Here is an 8097-nt window from a genome sequence, read left to right on the forward strand (position 1 = left end):
AGGCTGAGCAGAAGGCTGGACAGGATCATCAGGCTGAGCAGAAGGCTGGACAGGATCATCAAGCTGAGCAGGAGACTGGACAGGATCATCAGGCTGAGCAGGAGACTGGACAGGATCATCAGGCTGAGTAGGAGACTGGACAGGATCATCAGGCTGAGCAGGAGACTGGAGAGGGTCACCAGGCTGAGCAGGAGGCTGGAGAGGATCACCAGGCTGAGCAGGAAACTGGCAGGCACCAACAGGCTTGGCAGGAGATTGGCAGGCATCATCAGGCTGAGCAGGAAACCGGACAGGAACAGGCTGAACAGCAGACTGGACAGGATCATCAGTCTTGGCAGGAAAATGAGCAAGATCAGGCTGAACAGGAGACTGGCAGGCACCAACAGGCTTGGCAGGAAACTGGCATGCATCATCAGGCTGAGGAGGAGACTGGACAGGATCAGAGTGGACAACAGGTTGGCAGGTCTCAGACAGAGCAGGAAACTGGCAGACAACAGGCGCTGCCGCAGGCTTGGTACCAACAGGGCAGACCGCAGTCTTGGAAGCATCAGGAGCGTTGATTACAGGAGTCTCTAGTGGCTGGGCAACAGCAAAAGTCTGTGAAGGCTGGGCAGCAGCAGAAATCTGTGGAGGCTGGGCAGCAGCAGAAATCTGTGGAGGCTGGGCAGCAGCAGAAATCTGTGGAGGCTGGGCAGCAGCAGAAATCTGTGGAGGCTGGGCAGCAGCAGAAGTCTGTGGAGGCTGGGCAGCAGCAGAAGTCTGTGGAGGCTGGGCAGCAGCAGAAGTCTGTGGAGGCTGGGCAGCAGCAGAAGTCTGTGGAGGCTGGGCAGCAGCAGAAGTCTGTGGAGGCTGGGCAGCAGCAGAAGTCTGTGGAGGCTGGGCAGCAGCAGAAGTCTGTGGAGGCTGGGCAGCAGCAGAAGTCTGTGGAGACTGGGCAGCAGCAGAAGTCTGTGGAAACTGGGCAGCAGCAGAAGTCTGTGGAGACTGGGCAGCAGCAGAAGTCTGTGGAGACTGGGCAGCAGCAGAAGTCTGTGGAGACTGGGCAGCAGCAGAAGTCTGTGGAGACTGGGCAGCAGCAGAAGTCTGTGGAGACTGGGCAGCAGCAGAAGTCTGTGGAGACTGGGCAGCAGCAGAAGTCTGTGGAGACTGGGCAGCAGCAGAAGTCTGTGGAGACTGGGCAGCAGCAGAAGTCTGTGGAGACTGGGCAGCAGCAGAAGTCTGTGGAGACTGGGCAGCAGCAGAAGTCTGTGGAGACTGGGCAGCAGCAGAAGTCTGTGGAGACTGGGCAGCAGCAGAAGTCTGTGGAGACTGGGCAGCAGCAGAAGTCTGTGGAGGCTGGGCAGCAGCAGAAGTCTGTGGAGGCTGGGCAGCAGCAGAAGTCTGTGGAGGCTGGGCAGCAGCAGAAGTCTGTGGAGGCTGGGCAGCAGCAGAAGTCTGTGGAGACTGGGCAGCAGCAGAAGTCTGTGGAGACTGGGCAGCAGCAGAAGTCTGTGGAGACTGGGCAGCAGCAGAAGTCTGTGGAGACTGGGCAGCAGCAGAAGTCTGTGGAGACTGGGCAGCAGCAGAAGTCTGTGGAGACTGGGCAGCAGCAGAAGTCTGTGGAGACTGGGCAGCAGCAGAAGTCTGTGGAGACTGGGCAGCAGCAGAAGTCTGTGGAGACTGGGCAGCAGCAGAAGTCTGTGGAGACTGGGCAGCAGCAGAAGTCTGTGGAGACTGGGCAGCAGCAGAAGTCTGTGGAGACTGGGCAGCAGCAGAAGTCTGTGGAGACTGGGCAGCAGCAGAAGTCTGTGGAGACTGGGCAGCAGCAGAAGTCTGTGGAGACTGGGCAGCAGCAGAAGTCTGTGGAGACTGGGCAGCAGCAGAAGTCTGTGGAGACTGGGCAGCAGCAGAAGTCTGTGGAGACTGGGCAGCAGCAAAAGTCTGTGGAGACTGGGCAGCAGCAAAAGTCTGTGGAGACTGGGCAGCAGCAAAAGTCTGTGGAGACTGGGCAGTAGATTGCATAACTTCATGGATCTGGACCTTTGGCTTAGTACTTGGCTGGGCCGTTGGCTGAGCGCATGGCTGAACCGTTGGCTGAGCGCTTGACTGGACCTTTGGCTGAGACCCTGATACAGTTTGTGCGAGTTGGCACTGAGACTGTGCGGACTGGGCCTGTGCGAGCTGGAACGTAAACTGAGTGGGCAGGATACTAGATTGAAATTCTGTAGGCTGTATGCCGTTTTCTGCAGACTGGATGCAAAACTCTCCAGACTGTGAGCAGGATTCTGCAGGTTGACTAGAAGTCTCTGCAGACTGGAGGCAATATTCTGCAGACTGGGAACATAGTTCTGCAGACTGGATGCAAAGTTCTGCAGACTGTGAGCAGGATTCTGCAGGCTGAGCACAAGGCTCTGCAGATGGAGGCAAAGTCTCTGCAGGCTGAAGGCAAGGCTCTGCAGACAAACACACGGCTGGACTGGATCCTGGAGCATACCAAGTCTGCAAGAGCTGTGAGAGGAAGGCAAGAGTTTGTATAACAGGTGTCACCGAAACATTAACCGGAGGCTGCACCAGACAGGAGTTGGATGGAGGCTGCACAGGAGGTAAGATGACTGGAGGCTGCACAGGAGGTAAGATGACTGGAGGCTGCACAGGAGGTAAGATGACTGGAGGCTGCACAGGAGGTAAGATGACTGGAGGCTGCACAGGAGGTAAGATGACTGGAGGCTGCACAGGAGGTAAGATGACTGGAGGCTGCACAGGAGGTGAGATGACTGGAGGCTGCACAGGAGGTGAGATGACTGGAGGCTGCACAGGAGGTGAGATGACTGGAGGCTGCACAGGAGGTGAGATGACTGGAGGCTGCACAGGAGGTGAGATGACTGGAGGCTGCACAGGAGGTGAGATGACTGGAGGCTGCACAGGAGGTGAGATGACTGGAGTAATAGAAGCCGTTGGAGAATATTTGCGTCTGGACTTGGAGACCACTCTGGAAACTGGAGCAACAGCAGGTTCTCTTGATGAGGCTGGATACTGCCAGGACCAAGGTGTGGACCTGATAGCGGTTTGCAAAGGTGCTGATTTGATATGTTTTTTAACTATGGTAGGTTCTGAGTTCTGGACACAGGAGGAGGTAAATGAAAAATGAGCAGGAGACAGAGAGTGGGAACGGAAAGAAAGGATTTCATTCCAAGCAGCAATCAGAGCAACAGCTGATCCGTGCTTACAAAGCTTATGTTTCAACAAAGACTCAGTTGCACGTATACTGGCGGATACAAACGCTTCACTTTTTTCAGAATACCATTCACAAAATCCCTTCATATCTCTTTTCAAAAAATCAAACAAATGGTCAATCTGATCGGAGCTAAACAAAAAATCCAAACGTTCTTTTCTGGAAGACTGACATTTAGGTACTTTAGCTGCAGAGGACTCAGGGTTCTGAACTAGATGAGAGGTAGCCAGAGGGTTAACAGGGGATTTGCATAATGACAGGATTTCAGAATATGCATCAATCAGGGCATGAGCTGACTCAGGCTTACATCTTCTTTCAGACAATAAACTCTCAACCGCACATTTACATCCAGAAACAAATGCAAAGCTTTGCTTAATGTAAAAGTCAAAAAATGCTTTTCTGTCTGTTTTCAAATAACTATGGTACATGTTAACTTGTTCGGAAGTAAAGTCAACCTGGACAGGATTTATAACAGGTAAGGCAGGAGCTGTGGAACCTGCAGAGAAAATTTTCTGCCATGCATTTAGCAAAAGAGAGGCTTTCCCATACTTGCATATTCCCTTAGTAATCAGGGACTGGAGGGAATCAATGCAAGCCTGCACGCTCTGTTTATCTTTGCCTGAGTAGTAATCAAGAAAACATTCCCTGTCATCCTCAAACAAATTAATTAGAGCTTCTATGGCATAGTTGTCAAAAGGTGGTTCATAATCGCTGACTATACTTCTGTCATAATCAGGTTGCAAACAAACATTTGTTATTTTGGGGTGTACAAGGTCATTCCAGATCCTGGCTAAATTTTCAATATCTTGGGTGCTAAAGATCCCCAATTTAACATAACTATAGGCCTGGAAAATTAGCTGCTGTAGTTCAGCCTTAGAAAAACCAGCAAATTCAGCACGGCATTCAATCTCTTCTTCATCAGCCAGCAAAACATAATAGTACATTTGTTGCGGATCCATTTTTGGACACAACAGGTATCAGTGCACAGTATGTCTGCAGTGGTCAGTATAATGGCCAGAACTTACTGTTACGGAACAATAAACAGGTATTGCAATGAATGACCACAGTTTGCAGAAACACTGATACTGAGACAGGAATGTGCAAAAAGGTGTTTTATTAAGGACCAAATCATGCAAACAACATACAACCATATGCAAACAATATATACAGTGAATCTCCCGCAAACCAAACAAAACAGTGTGCACACATATAACCAAAACCCTGACTATCTATCTATCTACAAACGGCATGCAGGAGATATATATGTACAAGCAAATATATATATATACAATAACGCGGTATCAAAGGGGGCAGGCAAAGACAGGTCAAAACGGAATAACAGAGTCAGCAACGGGTAATCAGATACAAGCAAGGTACAAAGGAATAGACAGAAGCAGAGTCAGGACTAGCAGAGGTTCAGCAGCAGGTAATCAGATCACAGAGCAGGTACAGGAAACCAGGTATCAGGAACAGAGGTGACCAGAGACTCAGACCTGTAACATAGGAAGTTCTGGCAATGACTTGCAGGAAGAGGCAGACTTATATAGTCCATGTAATAGGAAGCAGCTGGTGGTAGTTGATCAGAGACACATTAGAGGCCTCTGCAGGCCATACAAAGAACTGCAAGTCCTTAGATGCAATGATAAGCCACCTGCTGGTGGATAGTGGAAGTCCAGGGCAGTCCAACTCAATACCACCACCAGCAGGCAAGAGATGATACCACAAGAATCGTAACAGCTATGGCGACGTTCAGAGATGATGTCATGACGTCATCGACGTCATGACGTCAGCCGCAATCCCAATTGCTGTCATCGCGAAGCCTAAAGCCGGATGGAGCGGCTGCGCCAGCGGGGGAACGCTAGGGGGTACATATAGTGGAAGCTATTGCGGGTGATCGCCAGGGACTGGAGCAACTTTGAGCATACGTTTAGCTAGCGAACAGCTAGCTAAAGCGTATGCTACCATTTAAAAAAAAAAGTCCTGGGGCCATGTGATCCTCCGCGGCGGCTACCCCGTGTGTAGCACGGGGTTACCGCTAAGGAGGTTAAGGATCCACCACTTTTTGGTTGGTTGTGTAGTGCACCCAAACAGTGGTATCCATAAATGGCATGCAGGCTGACAGCTTCATGGTGGCAATAGCTGTTGGATGGGGTCTGGAACATCTGGAACATCAGGTGGCAGTTGACTTCCACTCAAATGGTCCTACATGACCAAGGTGCCATTCAGCTGAGCTGGTGTACTTCTTAATACGAATGCTCTACTATATCCAGAGGAGTTTTATTTTAAACTTTCTGTCGGCTTAATAATACCCTAGGAGTAATTAATGCCATGCCTAATTAAGGCTCCATTCAGAAAAAACAAAAAGGTGTATGAAATTACAAGGCAATATGTGAAATGAAATCAGGCTGTCAGGGGAAATCTAATCAAGTTATATTTTCGGAGCATAGGATGTGTTTGTAATCATGAAATATTTCCCGGCGTCTTTAAACCTCCTCTGCATTTGTCTGATTACCTAAACAAGCAGACCCCGATGTCTCCATTTACAGAGCTGCATTAATCACATTACTCCATACTGGGATAAATGTCTCCCTAGGCAATTTTTCACTGTACATTTTTTTTTGGGGGGGGGTCTGAAGGCTAATTTGGAGTTTTTTGTTGAAGCCCTCTTGGGAGCCTTTTGAAGGCATTATTGACCCACCAGATGTTTCATTTCGTTTGGTGCTACTGAGAAGGTTAAAGTATTTGCACAGTTTCCCATAGTTTTGTTTTTTTTCACCTCCACTGTCCTTTCCATGAATAAGGCAAACATAACATCATTTTAAAAAAAAGAGCTTAAAGAGTAACTGTCAGGCTGCAAAAGCTAATTTAAATCTCTATTCTCCTGTGTTAAACAGTTTAGAAGGAAGCCAAAAAGGCATTTTACTGAAGTTAAAAATCTCTCTTACTTTGATGTTTGCTGAACAGCAAGGCTGTTATTCCCAAGCTCTGTAAGGAGGCCAACAGGCCGCATAACAGATACTGCAAAGCATTCTGGGGCTGCTTCTTCTCCCCACTGCACTCCCTTGGTCCTCCCCTTCATTTCCCTATCCCGCCCTAAGGCTGCTTTCACAGTGAGAAGTTACAGGCTCATGTTACAGCAGCTTGTATCTTGCAGTCCAGCTCACAACACTGAAAAATCAATGTGCTTTTCACAGGGCACATGTTCCGTTAGAGTATACTGCATGAGTTTGCTATTGTTCCTAGCCACATGGCTAATTAATATTCACTGCACAGTAGTGTTGTCCGGATCATGAACCATTAGGATCTTTGATCCTGATCTTTTTTGTGAATCGAATCATCAGGAAGCAGGGTAAGGGAGGATATGACATCACAATTGGCTTCATAGGAGACAGACAAACATGGAACCTGCCATGAGCTGTCAGGAGCATCATTCTCTGCAAATACTATATAAAAATTCTGTGAAATCCAAACATGGACAGTGAAATGCATATGTAATGTAAGTACAGCCAATATTTAGCTACTGATATGTGTGTTTTTTTCTCTGAGACCCTATACCTAACAGCTCCTCTTTAAACTTTTTTATGCAGCCCATAATTACGGTTACATGACTTCAGCACTGAAAAGCAAATCTGTGTGCGGAGAGGGTCCGCAATCTTCTGAAATGCTCACAATCCCCTCTTAACCTCCTCAGTGAATGCTCCATTCCCTAATCACTAGGGATGGTCGGAAATTCAGATTTGCGATTCTGCAGTAATTCCGATTTATGTTTTCCGATTTTCGAGGAGTCTTTCTTTTGCTCTTTTTTGCATTCTCTGATTGGCCAAATACGTCCGAGTAGACTCTGCGTTATCTGATTAGTCTAATGCTTCCAAGTTCTGAGATTGGGCTAAAATTACCTGAGTTGTGGTAACGCAGTATTTCTGCAGAAATCTGATTTCCAAGGAGCCTATTTTTTTTTGATTGTTTTTTTTGCATTCTACGATTTGCCAAATACTTCTGAGTTGACTCTGCATTCTCTGAATGGTCCAATGCTTCCGTGTTCTGTGATTGGGCTAAAATGACCAAGTTGTGGTATTGCGGAATGTGTCAGAATCATTGCCAGACAGCACAAGACTTGATGGCGTGTATGTGACTCGATGTGTATTTAGGAAATAATATTTATTTAAGTATTTGTATAGCGCCTACATATTACACAACGCTGTACAGAGTATCTATTGTCTTGTCACTAACTGTCCCTCAGAGGAGCTCACAATCTAGTCCCTACCATAGTCTTATGTCTATATTGTGTAGCGTATGTATCATAGTCTAGGGCCAATTTTAGGAGATGCCAAATTAACTTATCTGTATGTTTTTGGGATGTGGGAGGAAACTGAAGTTCCTGGAGGAAACCCACACAAACAAGGGGAGAACATACAAACTCCTTGCAGATGTTCACCTGGCTGGGATTTGAACCGAGAGCCCATTGCTGCAAGGCAAGAGTGCAAACCACTATGCCACCGTGCTGCCTGTGAGTAATAATAATAATGTAATAATAATATAGTGAGTAATAATAATATAGACCTTAAAAAATATATGTATATATTGGTTAACCTTGGCCTTCTCTTCCACTGTTTTACAAGTTCCAAACCCTTGTTACTTAATTAGCATTTGCTTGAGCTCCGAATGTTCTCAAAATTTTTTCAGCTTCTGCAAGAAACTGTCATGTTCTACAAAGTCTGAATATCTTACAAAGTGGCACCTACACTACTTATTGCCAGTGCTGGACACTGTACAAGGCGAGGTGTGATTTTTAAGTACACATTTCGACAGCTCGGAGCAAATAAGCTTTGTTCCATCACCTTTTGTAAATGTCAGCAGGTTTTTTTTGTTTACAGTAGAATGCCAAA

General features: G+C 47.3%; 1 long non-coding RNA gene across 1 annotated transcript in view; it reads left to right on the forward strand.

Annotated features, from left to right (window-relative positions):
- LOC137525201 (uncharacterized) overlaps window positions 1-7657 on the forward strand; it is a 355356-nt gene extending 347699 nt beyond the window's left edge. The window contains exon 3 of the long non-coding RNA XR_011022892.1: window positions 7577-7657. This is a non-coding gene — a long non-coding RNA (uncharacterized lncRNA). The remainder of the gene's footprint in view (window positions 1-7576) is intronic.
- Window positions 7658-8097: the final 440 nt, after the last annotated feature.

The sequence above is a fragment of the Hyperolius riggenbachi genome, chromosome 7, assembly GCF_040937935.1.
Source record: "Hyperolius riggenbachi isolate aHypRig1 chromosome 7, aHypRig1.pri, whole genome shotgun sequence".
Taxonomy (NCBI): Eukaryota; Metazoa; Chordata; class Amphibia; order Anura; family Hyperoliidae; genus Hyperolius; species Hyperolius riggenbachi.